This window comes from Myotis lucifugus, unplaced genomic scaffold (genome assembly GCF_000147115.1).
Source record: "Myotis lucifugus unplaced genomic scaffold, Myoluc2.0 scaffold_2, whole genome shotgun sequence".
NCBI classification, from domain to species: domain Eukaryota; kingdom Metazoa; phylum Chordata; class Mammalia; order Chiroptera; family Vespertilionidae; genus Myotis; species Myotis lucifugus.
Window position 1 is genome coordinate 26,142,612 of NW_005871050.1, and position 23,117 is coordinate 26,165,728.

General features: G+C 40.7%; 1 pseudogene; it reads right to left on the minus strand.

Annotated features, from left to right (window-relative positions):
• Window positions 1-2,246: 2,246 nt before the first annotated feature.
• On the minus strand, window positions 2,247-4,367 carry LOC102417135 (annotated as a pseudogene).
• Between the last annotated feature and the right edge of the window lie 18,750 nt (window positions 4,368-23,117).

Below are 23,117 nucleotides of genomic sequence, written 5' to 3' on the forward strand. Positions count from 1 at the left end.
TCCATTGGGTAGGTGGAAAAATCATAGAGGGACCAAAGAGGCAGACAGGAACTTTAGCTTCCCTTCCAAAGAATCTTGTGCAAAAGAGTGATCACTCTGTAGAAAAGTAGCTACCAGGATTGCTTGTGATGTGGGGTTCTTTTCTGTGGTATGTGAAAACACTGTCTTTATTTCCTTTTAACTGAAAATGGTTTATCTCAATATGAGCTCATCTTCCTTCCCATTTCCAAGTAGGCCCTCCTCAAGTCTTACTTCCTTATAAAATTTTCCACCTAGTAGCTGCCACACTTTGTTTTGGAAAAAGGAGTAACCAAGACCATTATTGGCTCAAACCTTAAACTACCTCAAAACTTAATTGCTCTCCTTGTCAGGGACTCACAGCTACCTGAGGTCCCTTCTTCCCAGGCCAGTCAGTAATGTAACCAGGTCCTGTGTGTCTGCAACTGATGGGAACCCTTGAAGAGGGGCTTGCATGGAACTTGGTTCCTCTTTCCACTGAAGAAAACCCAGACAAGTCTTAGTCACTCACTGATAACATGATAAGAAGCAGAAGTGGTATTTGAATACAGGATCTTTTGACTGCAAATCTAGCCCTTGTTCTAAGACATTGAAGAGCATTATGAACAATAGAAACTCAATTAATGTTCATTGAGAAGCAGTATATATAACACAGTGGTTAAGATTCAAGCTTTTGACAACTGGCTTGTTTTTATTTTGTATGTCTGGTAAAATATACCATACAGTGGCATTAGGCATATTTGCAATGCTGTGCAATCATTTCCAGAATTTTTTCATCAACTCTAACAAAAACTGTACTGACAACTGGTTTTAAATTCAGGTTCTTCCACTAAGTAGCTGTGCACATTTGCACAAATTTCTTAGAGGACTTCAATTTCCACATTTATAACATAATAATAATAAGTGCACCTGCTTCACAGGATTGTGTGTGTATACATAATACATTGTGATATTAATTAATATTAATTATTATTATATTTTAAATATATTTTTATTGATTTCAGAGAGGAAGGGAGAGGAAGAGAGAGATAGAAACATCAATGATAAGAGAGATAGTTGATTGGCTGCCTCCTGCACACCCCCTACTGGGGACCAAGCCCGCAACCTGGGCATGTGCCCTTGACTGGAATTGAACCTGGGACCCTTCAGTCCCCAGGCCGACGCTTTATCCACTGAGCCAAACCAGCTAGGCCCTAGCTGCTAGGGCAATTAACATTAATTATTACTATCAATTGATTGGACAATTGATTGTTTACTTCATATTTATTGAGTTCTTACTCTGTGTTAAGCACTGTGCTTGAGCTACTAAGTGACAGGGTTTACATTTCTTTTTTGTCATTACAAAAACACCTTTATTTACATTGCACTCCCACCCAAATTAAGGGAAAAACTAAAAACGGAAATAATAAATCCCAAAAAGAGCCCCTCAAGACTTCATAAGCTATTAATATAGAGCTGGTAATTAATACAGTAAAGGCAGAATTTTCAGGCTTGTATAAAAAATTCCTATAACTTAGGTAGATGTTTTTCTCACCCATTACATGTCTTTGCACCACAATGTGAAGTTGTGCTACTCTGAAATTTTTACCCACTGTACAAAAACAAAAGCAAGAGACCATGAAAAAATTTATATATGCTCTTCATGGCCTGAGAGCACAAACAATTTTGAGTAATAAAAAGGTAACTATGAAAGCCTGACATTTTTCTGTACCTCACCTCTTCTGCCTAGCTGTTTAAAAGTCAGTAAGATCTGTGTGTGTGTGTGTGTGTGTGTGTGTGTGTGTGTGTGTGTGCTTTATTGATTTGAGAGAGACAGAGAGAAAGAGAGAGAGAGAGAGAGAGAGAGAGAGAGAGAGAGATTTTGTTCCACTTATGAATGCATTCATTGGTTGATTCTTGTGTGTGCCATGACCAGGTATTGAACCCACAATTTTGGCATATTGGGACAACACTCTAACCAACTGAGCTATCCGGCAAGGGCTGAAGTCAGTAAGATCTTAATAGCAGAAGTCTCCTCTGTCTGACCTCTTCTTTCTTCACTAATACTACTCAATTTTTTCTCTTCTTCCTGAGCATCTTCCATGAACAGCGTTGCAAGTTGGTTAAAAAATAATTAATAAGTAAAACAAAGAAGAAAAAGAAAGCAAATTTTACAAGGGTTTTGTAATTATTATTACTTGTCCATATTATGTAATTAATTACTTATAATTAATTATTTACCAATGTAGTCACTGTTCAATTTCATTGGCTAGCAGGTGGTTCATGTTGAATAGGCCCCCTGGGAGCTTGGTGCTTTCAGGGGTGCTGTTGGCAGAGCTGGAACTTGCGCTCATTTTGGCAGTAGTGCTGGCTGTGGGACTCAGCTCCTTCTAACTAATTTCGCTGGCTGGGGACACCACGAAGAGCAGCAAGAATATGATACCACAAACAAGGATATACACCCAATGAGCAGGCCAGAGGGCAGAAGGGAGGTGGCATAATCTGCTATGATACCAGCTACATCTAGATTACAAACTTTATCAAAGGTGATGAAACCTACATTTTCATTGGCATCAGAGACACAGAAGGCACTATCCTCTTTCATCAACAGGTCAACGCCACACACATCCATCCCCAGAATATTAGACATCTGAATAACTGGCTGCTTCCCTTGTTCACTCAATTTGCACATCATCGCCACACCACTTAATGAGCAGTTGCTTTACATCATCCCGTCTGTTGAACAACATACCATAGTGCCAACCACACGGCCTCCCACAAGAATGACATGTACACCCCTTCCATGAGACTTTAGCATACTTCTGGAACAAGTATGGAGCCACATGGATAATAAAACCACATAGATCAGTCAAATGGTGCTTATCTCGAGTTAAGAAAATAGCTTCGCCTCTATGACTCTGTGTATTCTTTATTTTCTATTTACTTAATTTTTTGCTGCAAAAAGCTTTATTGTTTCCATTTGGTCCAATGCATGGGAGAAGGCTCCAGGGTGGTTAAAAGAATGGCTAGCGGTTTTGGGGAGAGGCTCAGGCTAAAACTAGACATCAGGGAAATGCAGAGGGGCCCCTCAAAGGCCTCTGAGCTTCAAAGGTTGCTTGTCATGCTTGAGGGTGAGCCTTTTGAAGAGATACTCGCTGAGCCCAACCTGGGGGCTTGCCAGCCTGTGGAGATTAGTCAGGTGTTGCCCATCTTCTTGATGAGTTTCACCTCCTCATCCAGGAAGTGGTTCTCCAGGAAGTCACAGAAATAAGGGCCTGTGCGGGTAGAACACAGGGCATCCAGACCCAAAAGGGCCTAGTTCAGGTTCCTCTTCAAGGCCATGGCAGCTTCCATGGCATCCTGAGTTTTGCCCACTCATCTTGGAAAGGCTTCCTAGAAGAGAATGCAGCCACCACGCTGGTTTTGCAACTTTCAGACACGCTCAGCGCCCTTGCGCTTCTTCTCTGCCAACTTGTGGAAGAAGTGGCCCATGCACTTCAGAGCCACACCATTGCAATCGAAAGAGAAGCTCAGAGAGAGGTTAAGTGTAGGAGGCCCACAGATGCAGGTTGGCCAGGCAGTTGACAGCAGCCTCCGCCTTGGTGGAATTATCCTGGCAAATTTGGGTGTTCATAGTTTGTCGGCAATAAGGAGTTTAAGGTTAAAACACACACACACACACACACACACACACACACACACACAACGGAGTTGGCTGGTCTCCGATGCTGAGGATGGCTGAGGTGGTTCCAAAGTTGGTGACTAGAAAAGAGGTTGGACGGTGGTTGGAGGCTGGAAAAAGGGGTGTCCCTGGGTTTGTTCTGTCCAAACATTGTTGAAGCAAGAGACAGATCGGGGGAGGGCACTGCCTGACCCCATGTATTCTTTACTACTAATGGTACCTCCAGTACTTCTGCTTCATCAATAATTTCATAGAAAAATTTTCATGACCACTATAAGAGAAAGTATCTGGGATAGGAACACCATGGCCAACCAAATCTTAAAATGTCCAGAACTTATTAACACAGTTCATGATGGCTTGAGATCAATTCATCAACCAGCATTTCATCTCTAGATGGTACAAAACAGTGATGTCACTATCACTTTGCAACTAAGGGGTTGGTACTCTCAGTACCAACTCTCAGTACCACTTAGGGGTGGGCAGGAATTAATTCTCCATTGGTCCACAGACCCAGGTTTCCTTGTCAGTTATCAGCACCACCTCATCCATCAACATGGCCCTAAAATCCAGTTTCTCCTCACAACACTTGGCCTTTAATGCTCATAAGATCTCTTTTGAGGGATAGTCTTCCCTGATTGATTTAACAATCTGTCAAAAATCATACCTTAGCAGCCACAGCGCTACACATCTTGATCTGCTTGTTCTTCCTTTACCTGGAAGATTTCTTCCTGAATGTAAACTATTTGATTGCAGGAGCTAGCAAAAGCAAGTCCAAAATCTGAGAGCAGGAGTCTTCAGGTGAAACATCTTTCAATAGGGCTAAGATTTTAAACTCAGGTTGGTTTGAGCTCAGGGCTTCCATTTATATTGATTATACTGTGAGGATTAAATAAGATAAGAAAAGTTAGGTGCCTGCCACATAGCATTCTCTCAAAAAGTGTTAGCTATTTTATTGTTATCATTACTGTTATCAAATTGAGTTTCAAACTCATGCTTCCTTACCCTCTCTGGTGATGATAGATTGCTCTCTTCTGCTACAAAGGAATGTTCCCAACTTAATAAATTTTCCTCCACACTTAAATAGAAAAAAGAGGCTGGGAGTCTCTTTGATGTATGTAGGACTAACTACATATGGCTGCCACCTAGGAACTGCCACCCTAGCTGCATGGCCGGAGGATATCTATTTCTGCTGACAACCAAGATCAACAGTAATTGATATAAATGTGAGGAGTCTGGCAGAAGGCTGACCAGGACTCTTTTTGATATTCACAGGGTGAATATCTACATTTTATTACCTGCTGCTGACTCAATGGCCTAAAGCAAACTCCCCCAAGACCTGGCAATCTTACTGTTTGCTAAACATTACCATTGATATGTCTGTTTGCATTCCTAAAGGCAATTGTGTATTCTAGCTAATAAAAGCAGCTGGGAAAGGAGCAACAGGGAGAACTTGACTTCTTTAGTTGAGTTATTCTCTGGTTCCCCCGGTAATTATAAAAATTAATATTCCCTGCTGTGTGTATCATTTGTGAGTCAGCCCTCCCTCCAAGTCTTTGAACCCGCGAAAGCCACGCTGGCCATGAACTCTCGCACATTTCTATCTCAATTTCTCCCTCCTGGCAAGCCCAGGGCAAGAGTGACAAAGACCAACTTCCAGAAGGTGAAGAGGAATGAAGGAAAAATCCCTTTTTAACCACTGCCTTCCACAGCTACTCTCAACTCCCCACCACTCCACCCCCACCCAACCCCTCCCCAAAGTAAATATCAGTGTCAGCCCCAATTGACAACTGAAGTTTTCCCACCACACTCTCTTATTATTTCAGTGTCAGTCTCTTGGGCTGGCCAGAGGTGGAGAGGGGAAAGAGGAAGAGGGGCAGAATTGGAGGAAATGGGGGCAGCTCTTGCTCATTTCTCAGCCCTAACCTAGAGCTTCTCCTCCAAGTGCACGAGCGTATTCTATATCCCAGAATCCTTTTTCAAAAAATTTTCAACCTTCAACCTGCTGGATTCTACATCTTAACACCCTTAGTGTGCCTTACTTGAACTAGAGGAGTCATTGTCCAAACAGGGGGTGGGAGGAAGAGGTTGTTTTTGTTCCTGCTGCCAAGGATAGTCTGGGATTTTCAAGTTACATATCTGGATTCTCCCCTAATACTCTGCAATATTTGCCATTTCCTAGCACATTTCACATTTTCCAATTTCCATGCCTTTGTTTCTGTTGTTCCATCTCCTTGAAACACCCTACCCCTTTAACTTTCACCATTCATGTCAAATTCCACTGATGTCTGTTTTTTTTTTAATATATTTTATTGATTTCTTACAGAGAGGAAGGGAGAGAGATAGAGAGTTAGAAACATCGATGAGAGAGAAACATCGATCAGCTGCCTCCTGCACATCTCCTACTGGGGATGTGCCCGCAGCCCAGGTACATGCCCTTGACCGGAATCGAACCTGGGACCTTTCAGTCCGCAAGCTGACGCTCTATCCACTGAGCCAAACCGGTTTCGGCTGATGTCTGTTTTTTAAAAAATATTTTTTTATTGATTTCAGAGAAGAAGGGAGAGGGAAAGAGATAGAAACATCAATGATGAGAGAGAATCATTGATCGGCTATCTCCTGCACATCCCCCCACTGGGGATCGAGCCCACACTGGGAATCAAACTGTGACCTCCTGGTTCATAGGTCGATGCTCATCCACTGACTCACACTGGCCAGGCTCCACTGCTTTCTTAAAGCCCTTCCATGGTTTCTCCTTCCCAAACGTGGTATCTTCCTCTTTTTGATCTTGACTGTTCTCCATCTGCACCACTCCAACTGGCACTTCAAATAGTCTGTCTCTCATTGTCACTCATGCTAATGTCTTATCTCCCCTTACAAAGGAGATACTTGGTAAACACTTGATCTTAATTGAAAGCATTTTCCATAGAAACATAGGTAAATTTTGATTACTTTATGGATTTGGAGGGATGACCCTGGGGGATCAACTACTATGTGAAACAGTGCTTGTGTTTATAGAATAATGCAGGCAAGCTATAAACAATGGATTTCAACATGCACATGGTGTTTATAAATTGGGGGTGGCCTAGATTAATAGCAGGAAAAGCATGCAGCAAGTGGTCAACTACAAGTTGAGTCTTCTGCCAGCAGAGGTCAGCATCAGTAGCATCCAAGCCAAAACAACCATGAACCCACTTTCCTTTTCCCTGTGTGGCAGTCCTGACAGTGTAGAAGACAGGATTCTCTGGCAACCTGCAACAGAGGCTCCTTATTAGCTATGTTGAAATTCAGGGTTGAGCTGAGAAGTGGCTACAGAAAAAAAAGGGCGGGACTAACCCCCTGTCTCACCACCATCACTACCATCGCCATCACCACTACCACCGTATACATTAAATTCCCTTCCATTGGCTCCCAGTCACTACTGGCATATTCTTGCACTCCACAATGCCTGCTGGGGCTCTCTCCCCTCCTGGCGATTTTCCTGTTATCCTCATTGTAGGTTTCATGATTAACGGCCTTCGGCTTCCAGTAAACCTCCTCACCCAGTATCCAGTGACCGTCTACACCTGGCCCCCACCTGCACCTGGTCCCACTTATTACTCTGACTGATCTTTACAAGAGACAGAAATATCTTGCTCCCCCTACTTTGCCCTGCTGATGCCATTTTGGCCTCAGCCCTTCTGCTAGCAGATGTAATAATAAATTTATAACTCTTTACCCCTTTTGGCCTCGTGCATTCCTCCTTAAGTAACCTTAACAACTACAACTCTTTACATTCTGATATTATAGTATGTATTATCCTAAATAACAAAGAGGTAATATGCAAATTAACCCTCACAAGATGGCTGCCTACGACCAGGCCAGCAGTGGGGTTAGTGAGGGACGACCAAACGACTGAACAAGCAGGTTGTGTGGGGCGACCAGGCCGGCATGGAGGGCAGTTAGGGGCTATCAGGCCAGCAGGGGGAGGGCAGTTAGGGGCGACCAGGCAGGCAGGCAGGTGAGTGATTAGGAGCCAGCATTCCAGGATTGTGAGAGGGATGTCCGACTGCCGGTTTAGGCCCTATCCCTGGAATTGGACCTAAACTGGCAGTCGGACATCCCCCAAGGGGTCCCAGATTGGAGAGGGTGCAGGCTTGGCTGAGGGGACCCCTCCCATGCATGAATTTCATGCACCGAGACTCTAGTAATGATATAAAATGAAAAAATGGCATAACTTATGGTAATTATAGTTTTTAACTCATTTTGCCCTAAGATCCTACTTTTGGTTGGATTTTCATAGGCTTTACAACTGATAGGAAATTTAAGGAATTCGTAGTCTAATACTTGTGGAGTTTTCTTTAAAAATATTTAAATTAAATATTTTCAGCATATGAAAAATATAAATATTATAACCAATATTCACATACCCACCACCCAGATACAGACACAGCACTGGTTATACAAGTATGCTCACACTGCGAACATTTATTGAACTGTACTCTTTTATTTTTACACATTATATTTCAAAAACATTTACCAAAAAACTGATAGATACAAGTGTAGCTTTTGTGTATTTTCCTAGTCTTATCCTCCTATTTGTAGAGGTCCAAAATGTAGAGATTCTCATCCCTAAGCAAGTTTTTGCACATTTATGAAATACATATGCATCCATAAACAACATATGGTAGTTTTTTTACATCTTTTTAAACTTCATATGAATAATGATCTGACTATATCCTTCTTCAATTGGTTTTGCTCCTCACTGTTTTGTGTATTATTATAGTCACTAGGAATGCATTAGAAAAAAAATAGTTGTGAGATGTTTATCTGCATTTATATATATCATTGTCTTCTGCTCTTTGGGACTATCTACTTAAAACTTGATTATGTGATTAGATTTTGAGAAATCACTCAACTTGAAACCTCTAGAAAACAGCCTCCTCTCCCCCTTTCAGGCCCCTAGTCTTCATCAAAGGCTACTATTCATTCAAGGCTTAAACATATTCAATGAGCAATTTCAAACATCTCTGAAATGTAAAGTTCTGCAGAAAGGTATTAGCATGCATATGAAAATGTTATATAGGCAACTCTGTTTTTTTCTGAAATGCTAATGAGTTATCTTGAAATTTACACCTATTAAATTCTGCATCTTGATATTTTTTAAATCCCCATCCTCAAACAAGGGCATATGAAAGCAAATGGAAACAAGTTAAGAAAACATTTTTCATACAAATCTTGATCTCATTCAATGAGCATTTTCAAACATCTCTGATCTCATTTTTCTATTAAGACCTGAGAGGAAAAAAACCCTCAGATAATATTCCCTCTCCCATTCTCCTCAACACTTGTATCATTTGTTTTATCTAAATAATTGATTAACAAGATCAAATAAGGTTATCATACAATTTATCTGTCATTTCCCAGATAAGATATAATGGACTCATACTCTTCTTCTTAGAAATTTTTTTTTAGTTTAGAACCATGTAAATGTTACAAAATATAAATTTTATCTAAAGGTTGAAAAAGTCTAGTCATTTTTTAAGAGTGTCTCATTTTTCAAAGAAGAAATCCTCAATTTATAGCTCTGCAAGTTTGGGCATTTCACTTGTCACTAGAAAACTCACTAGAGTTTTCTTTCTTTCAACACCCCCATCTATTGTAATCTTATGGAATTGCCACTAAAGGCATATGGCTTTGTTTCTGCAACTCCCAGGGTGGGGGTCAGAGGGTGGGGTGGGAGGTGCAAATCTAAGTCAAATGATCCACACATTCTTGGCTACAGCCACTTCTTTTTATAATTTAAATGGGCAAGTTTTTACTTTTCCCGAAGAGCAATTAAGGAAATAGGAAAGCACTAAAATAGTAATAGATTTGTGGGTAGGCCCTGCAGTGGGAAGGAAAAGAACAAACATTTCTGCCATAGATTCATTCCTATAGTCAACAAATAGTTATTGAATTCATACTGTTTGCTGATAATTGTCCTAGTTGCTGAGAGAATAAGCAGCAAGCAAGACCAACAAGGCCTCTGTCCTTGCAGTTAATGGTCTAGTGTGGAGCCACAGATGGCAAAAAAAGTAAACTAATAAAATAAACATGACTTTAGACATTGGTAAGGGCTATGAGAAAACAAAATAGGGTAAAGGTGATGAAGAATGGCAATGGTGGTGTGATTATTTTGGATGGAGTGTCAGGGAAGGGCTCTCAAAGGAGGTCACATTTGAGCAGTGTCCTGAATAGGAGTGAGTCCACTGACAAAAACATGGAGTTGCTATATGACTAAGCAATGTAACGTCTATATATACCCCAAAGAAATAAAAACAGGCCCACACAAAAACTCATACATGGATGTTCACAGCAGCATTATTCACAATAGCCAAAAAGGGGTGTTGCAGTGGACATTTTTCTTCTTCTAACCTTCTAGTATCTTTGGCTGGTCTAATAATCAAATTATCATAAGACAGTTTAGAAAGAAGGAAGCAAATTTAATTATCTATGTACGGGGGCCTCATAAGAATTTGAGACCTATAAGTGGTCAGGTAATTGAGGCTTATATGTCACCCTGAGCTAGGAGAAGTTTGCCTGATTCTGAACTTTAAAAGGGTGGAAGACAATTTAGGAAATGAGAAAAGCAAATGTTAGAAAAGCAAATGTTTTCCATGCCATGCAGAGATAATGGGACACAGAGAATAATTTTATTTCTAAGTCCTGCCAGCTCCTCCACAGCCCACCACACCATATTCTGTGTAGTTATCTCTGGTGATAGTTCTCTTCCTAGACCAGGCCCTCTATAGAAATTCCTTTAGGCAGTTAAGAGGGAGGTAAAAAAAAAAAAAACAAAACAAAAAAACACCAAAACACTTTTCCTGAGTTTTTTGGCCTTGATCGTCTTTAGCTCAAAATACTCCACATGCCAAAGTAACACATTCTGGGGAGACTTCTTTTGAACCTCTTTAGTGGAAACAGCTCAAAGGCCCATCAAATGATGAATGGATAAACAAAAAGTGGTATATCGATATAATGGAATAATATTCAACCATAAAAAATGTTGAATCACTTCTATTACAGGAGTGAACTTCAAAACCATTATTTTAATAGAAAGAAGCCAGTTACAAAAGGCCACATTTTGTATTATTCTGTTTATATAAAATTTCTAGAATAGGCTTATATATAGAGAGAGACAATGGCTTGTTGGTTGTTTAAGGCTGAGGAGGAGATGGCAGGTGTGAGGGGATAATAGCTAAAGGGCATACAGTTTCTTTTTGGGGTAATAAAATGATGTAAAATGAGGTAGTGGTGATGATTGTATAGCTATATGAATTGTGGACAAAAGAAACAACCAAACTTGTAGAGAATTTTTATAAAAGTTTATTTGAGTCAACCTTGTACCATATGCTGGCAAGCAAGATATCAAATGCTCTGGAGAATAAGTTTTGTGTCTTTTGTGCATTTGCAATTAAGGAGGGGACATAAAGAAGATTGGAGAAAGCAAGGTGGGGACTAGATTACAGAATAGTTAACAAGACTATGTGTTCTCTTAAGGGTTAATATCCCCTTTGAGGGGTTTTACTTGTAATATTTCAAAGGTGTGTTAACCTAGATGCACAAGAACAATGAACAGGGCTGGCCTAAAACTTTCACTAAAGAAGTTACAGGCCTGGAGCTTGACTACTCACCATGACCTGCCCAGTTAGGAATTTATATTCAGATCACCCTGTTAGGTTACTTTCCGTATAACCCCTTTTTTCATCCACAGAATATACTACAAACCATGGAATTGCCCACTTTAAAATGGGTGAATTTTATTGTATGTGAATTATAGCTCATTTTTAAAAAGAAAAATTGCTTCATGGATGTGTGAGAAATAATACTTTCTTACTCATTTCAAAATAATAGTAAAACATTTTAAAAGAAGAAAAAAGGAGTGAGTGAGTCAGCCACATGCTTTGTAAGGAAAAAAGGTTTCAGGCAAATATGTAGAATCTAATGAACAAAATAAACTCATGAACAAAATATATACAAAGATATAGAAGCATGGAACAGACTGACGGATCTCAGAAGGAAGGTGGGGGTGGGAGTTTTTTGGGGGGGGATTTAACCAGGGAATTTATATGCATATAAGCATAGCTCATGGACACAGACAATAGTGTGGTGAAGGCCTGGGAGTGGAGGATGTGGGGTGGAGGGGTAAATGGGGGAAAAAGGGGAACATCTGTAATACTTTCAACAATAAAGATAAATTTTAAAAAATGGCAAGTGCAGAGGCCCTCAGGTGGGGAGAGCTTGGTTTGTTTAAGGAACAGAAAAAACACCACGTGATACGGTTTCTGTTGAGCAAATGAGGAATAGAATGATGAGAGATATGGTAGAGAAATAGTAGAGACCAGAAAGTATGGGTTTTTAAGGCTGTTTTAGTGAATTTGGGGTTCTTTCTAAACACAATTAGAAGGCATTGCAGGGTTTTAAAGATGGGAATTATATGATCTGTGTGTAATTTTGCAAATATTTCTTTGACTGCCAGGTAAAGAATAGTTTGTGGGATGGTATTAGAGTAAAGCAGAGAGAGTAGTTATAAAGCTACTTCAGTAATCCAAGCAAAAGTTGATAGTGGCCTGTACTAAGGTGGTAACAGAGAAGATGGAGAGAAGTGGGTGGATTCAGAACATATTTTGAAGGTAGAACTATCAGGACACACTGCTGTAGGGAGTATAGGGTGTGAAGAAAAGAGAAATAAGATATAACTTTTAAATTTTCAGTCTAAATTACAAATAAATAATTGTCCTTGTTTCAGATCTCTCTAGACATCTTTTGGGCTATGTGAAACCATAGGACTCTGTGTAGTTCTAACTCAAAAAAAGCAATGTGTAGATCTGTCCTTTTTTGCTATATTTCATTTTTATCCTTGGTTCTTTCAAATAATCCAACCCCCAGCTGTGTGATAATAACAATGAATAGTCTTTTAATCTTAATTTTATGCTTCATTGTTATTATGTTATTACTTCCTCCCACTGTTTTCTCTTACCTCCTACTTACAATCTTAGACTTCCACAACATAAACTTACCATGAAGATTACCGCCTGACAATTTTTATTTGTCAGTGAGGTCAACTCACGGTTCCAAAGAACTACAGGAGGCCACATTTTTTTCCAAGTAGTTGCCCATGGAGTTTTGAGTTGTCTGTGGTTTTCAATTACTTGTGCTAGTCTTCTTTCCATCAGCATAGCTAATTGAGTTGGCTCTAAGTCTCTGGAAAAAAAACGGCTTTATAATGAAGACTGAAGGAGTGGAGTATTTATTTCATACAACACAGCTAAAAAGCTCTACAGGAGAAACTTAATAAGGTCAAGATAATGTATTTTTTCTCTTGCATTCCAGTTTTATAAAAAGTTTTGTTTCTAAAATTGTTTTTTAAATTGATGACTATTTCTAAATACAGTAGATTTCTCACTAAGAAATCAAGTAATTGGTATTACTTAATTTTCAATTTTATTAGCTATACAGAATCATGCAATTCTCATTAGCTTTTCCTTCAAGCATGATTTCTGCTGTGTTCCTGTTTTAATAAACAGCACTGCCATTCAAAAACTCAATGGAATCAGAAACCTTTTCCCTCCTCTCTCTCATTTAATCCATTATTAAGTCTTGTCATCTACCACTTAAATAAATATCCCATTCATGTACCCAGTTGTCTATTTATATTCGTCCCCATTATCTTGGTTTTGGCTCAAGCCTCTTTCTATTTCACCTAGAATATTGCAATATTTTCTGACAAGTCCTCTTTCTATTACTTGTTTTCCTTTCCAAACCATCCATCCTGCTACTGCCACAGTGATTTTTCTAAATGTAAATCTGATTTTTAAACTTCTACCTAAAAGCTTTCAATGGCTTCCTATAGCCTGTTGGATAAAATCCAAACCCCGAAGCACAGCATACATGACACTTCATTATTTGACCTCTGTTCACTTTTCCAACATCACTTCCAATTCTTTCCCTGTGCTCTAGGTATCCTGAGTTACTTACTGGACCCCTACATATGTTATGAGTTTTATGCCTCATTGACTTTGTACATGTTGTTCCTCTGCCCAGAATAATGTTTCCTTAATCATCTCCCACCCCATCCCCAGCATACGTCTATTCTTCTTCAAGATCCAGCTCAAATGTCTCCTCTATGAAACTTTCTGAGATCCATCCCATGGCCCTGATAGAAAGTAGGCATTTAATGAATGCTGATGAATGGGTAAATGCATTGAATGGATAAAAGGTAGTTCATGGGGCCAAGGGTGAAAGGGTCAGGAATAGGACTCCAGAGCATTGAAGCATGTGAGAAGCTGAACCAGAGAGCTTGGATTAGGGATGTGAAAGGAAGGAAAGTTGCAGAGAACAAAAGAAAGAACAAAGGAAGGTATGTGGTATTCCTGGTTCAGGGTGATTTCCATATACAGTTAGCCCTACATATTTGTGGGTTTCACATATGCAGACCCAACCAACGGGGGATCGAAAATATTAAAAAACATATATTACATTGTTTTCAACATGTACTATGTAGTTAGGCCTACAATGGTTGCATCTGTCCAGAACATGTACAGACCTTTTTTCCTATTATTTTCTAAAACATACAGTATAAAAAGTATTTAAATGGCATTTACATTGCATTAGGGATTATAAATAATCTAGAGATTGTTTAAAATATACAGAAAGGTATGTGCAGGTTATATGCAAATCCTATGCCATTTATATAAGGAAGTTGAGCATCTGTGGATTTGGGTATCTGAGGGGGTCCTGGGACCAATCTCCCATGAATACTGAAGGATGACTGTGCTCAATTAATTCTTTCACAAAAAGTGAAACATGATAACTACTGAGCTGAAGCTGCCCAGAAAGGAAAGGCACTGACATAGAAAGGAGAAAGAAGTTAAGGTCATATTGAGTTACACATTGTTTTTGTTGCTGTTGTTGTTACAAATACACATATGTTTTCACATAGCCCAAAAGAAATACACACCACAAGCATCCCTGCATCTGTTTATTTTTCTACTATCTCCTCTTCCTGCTAACCTAATCTGGAAAGATTACTTTTCACCCGAGGAACTTTGGAATTTTAAAAGTCCCTGAGAGTCTATATTTCCATTACAACTTTTACAAATTTAACTTTGCCCAGCCAGTGTGGCTAAGTGTTTAAGTGTTGACCTACAAACCAGGAAATCATGGTTCAATTCCAGGTCAGGGCGCACGCCTGAGTTGTGGGCTCAATCCCCAGTTTGGGGCATGCAGGAGGCAGCTGGTTGAAGATTCTCCCTCATCATTGATGTTTCTATCTATATCTCCCTCTCTCTCTTCCTCTCTGAAATCAATAAAAATATATTTAAAAAATTTATTGTTGAAAGTATTACAGATGCTCTCCTTTTTCCCCCATTGACTCCCTCCATGCCCATTCCCACACCTTCCCCAGGTCTTTACTGTACTACTATTGTCTGTCCATAGCTTATGCACATACTAGTAAGCATGTAAGTTCTTTGGTTAAACTCTTTTCACCCAAACCCTTTCCCTCTGAAATTCATCTGTCTGTTGAATGCTTCAATGTCTCTGGATCTATTTTGTTTATAAGTTTATTTTGTTCATTAGATTCAACATATAAATGAGATAATGTGATACTTGTCTTTCTCTGACTGGCTTATTTTGCTTAGCATAATACTCTTCAGGTCCTTCCATGCTATCTCAAAGGGTAAGAGATCCTTCTTTTTTAGAGCTGCATAGTATTCCATTGTATAAATGTGCCACATTAAAAAAAATCTTTATTGTTGAGAGTGTTACAGATGTCCCCTCCTATTTTCCCCTCATTGCCCCTTTCCACCCAGATCCTGCCCCACCCCAGGCCGTCACCACCCTATTATCTGTGTCTATGGGTAATATCCTATACTAGAGGCCCAGTGCATGAATTCATGCACCAGTGGGGTCCCTTGGCCTGGCCTGTGAGATTGGACCGAAATCAACTCTGACATTCCCTGAGGGGTCCCATATTGCAAGAGGGCACAGGCTAGGCCGAGGGACCCCACTGGTGCACGATCGGCGCCGGGGAGGGATGCGGGAGGTTGGCCAGGAGGGCTCCAGGGTGTGTCCAGCCCATCTCACTCAGTCTCAATTGGCCAGACCCCAGCAGCAAGCTAACCTACTAGTAGGAGCATCTGTCCCCTGGTAGTCAGTGCACATCATTGCTACTGGTCGATCGGTCAACTGTCTGCCCCCTGGTGGTCAGTGCACATCATAGTGAGTGGCTGAGAGGACTTAGCATATCATTAGCATATTACGCCTTGATTGGTTAAATGGCTGACCAGACGACTGGACACTTAGCATATTAGGCTTTTATTATATAGGATAATAAAAGAGTAATATGCAAATCGACCAAACAGGAGAACAACTGGTCACTATGATGTGCACTGATCACCAGGGGGTAGACACTCAACACAGGAGCTGCCACCTGGTGGTCACTGCTCTCCACAGGGGGAGCGCTGCTCAGCAAGAAGCCCTGAGCCAGGCTCACGGCTGGCAAGTGCAGTGGCAGTGGTGGGAGCCTCTTCCGCTTTCAAGGCAGCGCTAAGGAGCAGTGAGCCCGGCTTATGGCTGATGAGTACAGTGGTGGTGGCAGGAACCTCTCCCACTTCCACTGCAGGCGGATGGTAAGAAGCGAGGGGTCCGGGACTGCGAGAGCCCCAGACTGTGAGAACAATGTCTGACTGGACATCCCCCAAGGGGTCCCAGACTGCAAGAGGGCACAGGCCAGTCTGAGGGATCCCCCAAAAGTGCACGAATCTCGAGCACCTGGCCTCTAGTATGCATATAAGTTTTTGTTAATCTGTTCCCACCCCTTTCCCTCTGAGATTTATCAGTCTGTTCCATGTTTCTATACCTCTGGACCGATTTTATTCATTGGTTTATTTTGTTCATTGGATCCATTGTTTGTTTATTTTTATTTTTAGATTCAATTATTGATAGATATGTATTGATTGCCACTTCATTGTTCATATTTTTTATCTTTTTTCTTCTTCTTAAAGAAGACCTTTTAACATTTCATGCTATACTGGTTTGGTGGTGATGAGTTCCTTTAGCTTTTCTGTGTCTGTGAAGTTTTTTATCTGACCTTCAATTCTAAATGATAGCTTTGCTGGGTAGAGTAATCTTGGCTGCAGGCCCTTGCTTTTCATGACTTTCAATATTTCTTGCCATTCCCTTCTGGCCTGCATAGTTTCTTTTGAGAAATCAGCTAGTCATACGGGTAGTCATATGGGTACTCCCTTGTAGGTAACTAACTGTTTTTCTCTTGCTCTGTTAAGATTATCTCTTTGTCTTTAACCTGTGGCATTTTAATTATGTTATGTCTTGGTATGGACTTCTTTGGGCACCTCTTGTTTGGTACTCTGTGCTCTTCCTGGACTTTATGTCTATTTCTTTCACCATGTAAGGGAAGTTGTCTCATTATTTTTTCAAATAGGTTTATAATTTCTTGCTCCCTCTCTTCTCCTTCTGGCACCCCCATGATGAGAATGTTGGTGTGCTTGAAGTTGTCTCAGAGGCTCCTTATACTATCTTCATAATTTTGGACTCTTTTTTCTTTTTGCTGTTCAGATTTTGTGTTTTTTGCTTCCTCATATTCCAAATAGCTGATTTGATTCTCAGCATCCTCTACTCTACTTTTGATTCCCTACAAATTATTCTTCATTTCAGTTAGTGTATCCTTCATTTACGTCTTCCTTTTTTATGTCGTTCATGTTCTCATTAAGTTCCTTAAAGTTCTTACTAAATTTCTTGATCATCCTTATAATCATTGTTTTGAACTCTGTACTTGGTAGTTTGCTTGCTTCCATTTCATTTAGTTCTTTTTCTGGAGATTTCTTCACTTCTTTCATTTGCAATATGTTTCTTCATCTCCTCATTTTGGCTGCTTCCCTGTGTTTGTTTCTACATATTAGGTAGAGCTTCTATGTCTCCTGGAATTGGTAAAGTGGCCTTGTATAGTAGGTATCCTATGGAACCCAGTGGCTTAGCCTCCCCAGTCACCTGAGCTCACTCTAGGTGAGCCACTCTGTGAGCTGTGTGCTTTGTCCTGTTGTAGTTGAGCCTAGATTGCTGTTGACATCACTGAGAGGGATTGATCCTCCAGGCTGATTATCTATGTGGGCCAACTGCAACTACAATGGAAGAGTTGCTGTGCAAGAGGCGCCCCTATGGAGCAGGTCTTGCTTCAGTGGGCCTATGATGCTCCCTGAGTCTGCCACTTGAGTGTTGTTGCTCTTGGTTGTGGTAGAATTATAATCTGTGGTGGTCTGAAGCTGAACACTGGGTGGACTGGCTCTGGGGCCTCCTAAAAGGTGCAAAGTCGGCTACTGCCTGTGCACTTCCTAGGGCTACCCAGAATGAGCTACAGAGGGATCTACAGATGGCTGCTACTTGTGCTGGCCTAGGACCGTGGTTGGCAAACTGTGGCTCGCGAGCCACATGCGGCTCTTTGGCCCCTTGAGTGTGGCTCTTCCTAAGCCTTAGGGGTACCCTAATTAATTTAATAACAATGTACCTACCTATATAGTTTAAGTTTAAAAAATTTGGCTCTCAAAAAAAATTTTAATCATTGTACTGTTGATATTTGGCTCTGTTGACTAATGAGTTTGCCAACCACTGGCCTAGGAGGTGTCCAGGGAGGCTAGGCTGTGAACAAGGCAGGTTGCTGCTAGTGCCAGGCCTGGGGCCACTTATGAAGAGGTATGGGCATACTGAGGAAAGCTGCTTTTTTGAGAGATTTTAGGAAGCCTGAGCTAGGAGAGGCCATTCATATGGAAAAGCCACTGGAAACAGCTTGGGTAGGGTTGCAAATTGGGTGGGGCAGGGTCTCAGGGAATCACCAGGGTGGGGCAAACAGTGTGGGTCAAGTTGATGGAGACTCAGATATGACAACTGCATATTTGTTCTGTGGCAGGAAGGTCTTAGCAAAGGAACAATGACCTCTGTCAGTACTTTTGTCTGGGAGACAGCTGCCAACCCCCCAAGTTCTTGCCCTGATGCCAGATAATATAGTTCCTCCCAATATGTCTCTGGATCCTTTCAAGCTACTGCCCAGTGCTGGAGCTCAGAGGGAGTGAGACCAAGGAAGTCCATGCATTGGCCCTTTAAGAGGAACTGCCTGGGACTTCAGCAGCCTTTATGCCTTTAAGCCACAATTCCCACAGGTTTTTTTTAAGCCCAAAGTTACAGGGATTTCTCTTTCAGGCATTTGAGCCAGGGTCTTGGGGGTCTGGGACCTTGTGCTCCTCACAGGAGATCTCTCCAGCCAAGATATCCCTCCCAGTTAAAAAAAAACAAAACACCATACTGTGTGCTGGACCAGCCTGTTCTGTACCTCCATCCTTCTTACCATTTGCAATGTGGCTTCTTCTTTAATTCTCTATTTGTAGGACTTCTGTTCAGCCAGATTTCAGGTGGTTCTGAATGATGGTTCTTCTGTAGTTTAGTTGTAATTTTGATGTGGTTATGGGAGGATGCAAGTACCATGGCTACCTGCACTGCCATCTTGACCAGAAGCCTGTACCACATTGTTGTTGTTGTTTTTTAAATTTACCTTTATTGTTGAATGTATTAGAGCTATCCCCTTTTTTTCCCAATAGTACCATACACCCACCCCCTCTCCCCCCACCCAAAGGCCTTCACTACACTATTGTCTGTGTCCATAGGCTATGCATATATGTATATAAATTCCCAGTTTAATCTCTCTCTACCTACCCCTCCATGACCACCTTCCCTCTGAGATTCGACAGTCTGTTCCATGCTTCTATGTCTCTGGATCATTTTATTCATCAGTTTATTTTGTTTATTAAATTCCACATATGAGTGATATCATGTGATACTTGTCTTTCTCTGACTGGCTTACTTTGCTTAGCATAATATTCTTCAGGTACATTCATGCTGTCTCAAAGGTTGAGAGCTCCTTTTTATAGCTGCATAGTATTCCACGGTATAAATGTACCACAGTTTTCTTATCTATTCATCTACTGATGAGCACTTGGGCTGTTTCCAGATCTTAGCTATTGTAAATTGTGCTGCTATGAACATAGGAGTGCATATATTCTTTCTGATTGGTGTTTTGGGTTTCTTAGGACATATTCCTAGAAGTGGGATCACTGAGTCAAATGGCAGTTCCATTTTTAATTTTTTGAGGAAACTCCAAACTGTTTTCCATAGTGGCTGCACCAGTCTACATTCCCACCAGCAGTATACTAGGGTTCCTTTTCTCCACATCCTCACCAACACTTGTTATTTGTTGATCTGTTGATGGTAGCCATTCTGACAGGTGTGAGGTGATACCTCATTGTTCTTTCAATTTGCATCTCTCTGATGATCATTGACTTAAACATTTTTTTCATATGTCTCTTGGCCTTCTGTATGTCCACTTTCGAGAAGTGTCTATTAAGTCCTTTGCCCAATTTTTAATTGGATTGTTTGCTGTTCTTTTGTTAAGTTGTATGAGTTCCTTATATATTTTGGAAATTAACCCCTTATCCAATGTATCATTGGCAAGTATATTCTGCCATACAGTGAGCTCCCTTTTCATTTTGTTGATGATTTTTTTTGCTGTGCAGGAGGTTTTTATTTTGATGTCCCATTTGTTTATTTTCTCCTTAGTTTTCCTTGCCCTAGGAGATATATCAGCAAGCATATTGCTAGGAGAGATGTCTCAGACTTTGCTGCCTATGGTTTCTGCTAGGATTTTTATGATTTAATGACTTACATTTAAGTCTTTTACCCATATTGAATTTATTTTTGTGTGTGGTGTAAGTTGGTGGTCCAGTTTAAATTTTTTGCATGTACCTGTCCAATTTTCCCAACATAATTTATTGAAGAGACTGTCTTGACTCCATTATATGCTCTTGCCTCTTTTGTCAAATATTAATTGAGCATAATGGCTTGGGTCAATTTCTGGGTTCTCTGTTCTGTTTCTTTGATCTATATGCCTGTTTTGTGCCAGTACCGGGCTGTTTTGAGTACAGTGGCTTTGTAGTATAATGACATCTGGTATTGTTTTTCCTCCAACTTTGGAGTCTTCTTGCTTGGAACTCTCTGTGCCTCCTGAATTTGTGTGACTCTTTTCCTTCACCTGGTTAGGGAAGTTTTCTGCCATTATTTCTTCAAGCAGGTTCTCTATCCCCTGCTCACTTTCTTCTCTTCTGGTATTCCTATGATGCAAATATTGTTACATTTCATGTTGTCCCACAGCTCCCTTAAGCTGTCCTGTTTTTTTAATTGTTTTTTCTTTTTGGTTTCCTGATTGAATTATTTTTTTTCTTCCCTGCCTTCTCATTCACTGATCCAATCCTCGGCTTCCCTTTATCTCATGTTTATTCTTTCCAATGTTTTTGGGGTTTTTTAATCACTGATATGTCATTCTTCTGACTGGGTGTTTTTCATAGTTTCTATAATTTCTATATCTTTTCTCATGCTGCTGAGCATCGTTGTAATCATTTTTCTGAACTCTATTTCATTTAACTCTTTTGGATAATTCTTTTTCTTTCATTTGGAGCTTGTTTTTTTGTTCCCCCATTTTGCATGCCTGTTTGGGTTTGTTTATATGTATTAGGTAGTTCTGCTATGACTCTCAGTCATTTTTGGAGGGTCTCTGGTGCAGGATAGTGTCAGACACTGTTTGGAGCTATCAGCAATCCACAGCTTTTGACTCCCTCTAATGGGGCTGGATGTTTTGGAAAGGACCAAGATGTACATCAAGGTCTGCTTTTCCTACCCCCCACCGCAAAAGCCGCTGTGGATGGTAAAGGTTTACCTGAGAAAGATGTCCTCTACAGTATGGTGGGATAATTCAGCACAGGAGACTGGGGTGGCTGCCTTCTAAGCTCTAACCCCAGAGCCCCCAACCCTGGATTCTCTTCACACAGCTCTAGTCCACTCTGCCCTCCCTCTCCTCTGCTGGAGCCCAAGGTGAGTGTCTGCACACAAAATTTTGTGCTCTAGCCCTTTAAGAGGGTACCTGCATTTCCAGCCATCTCTCCCTGGCAGACAGCAACCCTACTTCTTTTCACAACCATGTTATGTGGGCACCTTTCTAAGTTCTGGTGCTCTGGGCTGGAGAGCCCAGCTTTGGGTTTAGACCCCTAAGTTCTCACTGGGAACCCCCCACAGCTGAGATGTCCCTCTGAAACTTCAGCTGCTGCCTGTGGGAGCCCAGCCAGCCCTCTTATTCCTTGGCACTGCTTACCAGTCTCTATGTGGTCTCCACTTTATGTCCTTGGTTATAAGGGTTCTCTCAAACTAGTCTTCAGTTGATTATTCAGAATGGTTTTTCTGTATATTAGTTGTAATTCCAGTTTAGTCCTAGGAGAATGTCAGCATAGCTTCCACTTTCTCAACTACCATGTTGGAAAGCTGTGTCACAGTGTTTTAATCCACTCATCTACTGATGGGCACTTGGGTTGTTTTCAAATCTAAGCTATTGTAAATGGTGCTGCTATGAACTTAGGGTGCATATATTCTTTCTGGTTAGTGTTTCAGGATTCTTTGGCTATATTCCATATTTAGTTTTTTGAGGAAACTCCATACTGTTCTCCATAATGGCTGCACCAGTCTGCATTCCCACCAGCACTGTACTAGGGTTCCCTTTTCTCCACAACCTCGCCAACACTTGTCATTTGTTGATTTGTTGATAGTTGCCATTCTGGCAGGTGTGAGGTGATACTGTCATTTTACTTTGCACCTTTCTAATGATCATTGACTTTGAGCATTTTTTATATGTCTTTTGGCCATCTGTATGTCCACTACAACTTTTAATACACATTCATTGTAGGGAAGAGATATACAGTAATAGCTCAGCCCTCAGATATCCCATGACAGTAGAAGAAGAAATAGCTATAGAATGGCAGGGCAAGAAGCACTCTTGAAGGTCATTTGCTTCAACTCTTATCAATCACAGATGAGGAAACTAAAGCCCAGAGAGTTTAGATTAGTAGCAGGACAAGGACCAGAACCTAAGTTTTATGGCCCCCTTTCCAGTAAACTTTTCATTATAGCAACATATCATTTATTTAACAGAGATAATGATCTGCTGTGTGCCAGACATTGTGCAATGTCCTAGGAATACAGAGATGAATAAGCCATCTTAAAACACAGTCTAGTGGAGGAGACAGAAATGGACTATTAGTACAGCATGGGAGATGAATGAGAGTGTTGTGCATAGGATATTATGGAGGAAGAGAGGAGAGAGAGATATCAGGGCTTAGTGATGGAATGGATAGAGGTGTCAAGGAAGTAAGTATTTCTAGAGGAGGTGAAACCTGAGGTGTCTTTAAAAAAAGGAAAGTTAGCTAGAAGTTATATATTTTCTTGATCTCTAATAGCTTGTCTCTTTTTCTCATTTAGCACAGATTGTGTCACAGATTCATGAAGTATGTCTCATCTTCTTTATGAGATTATA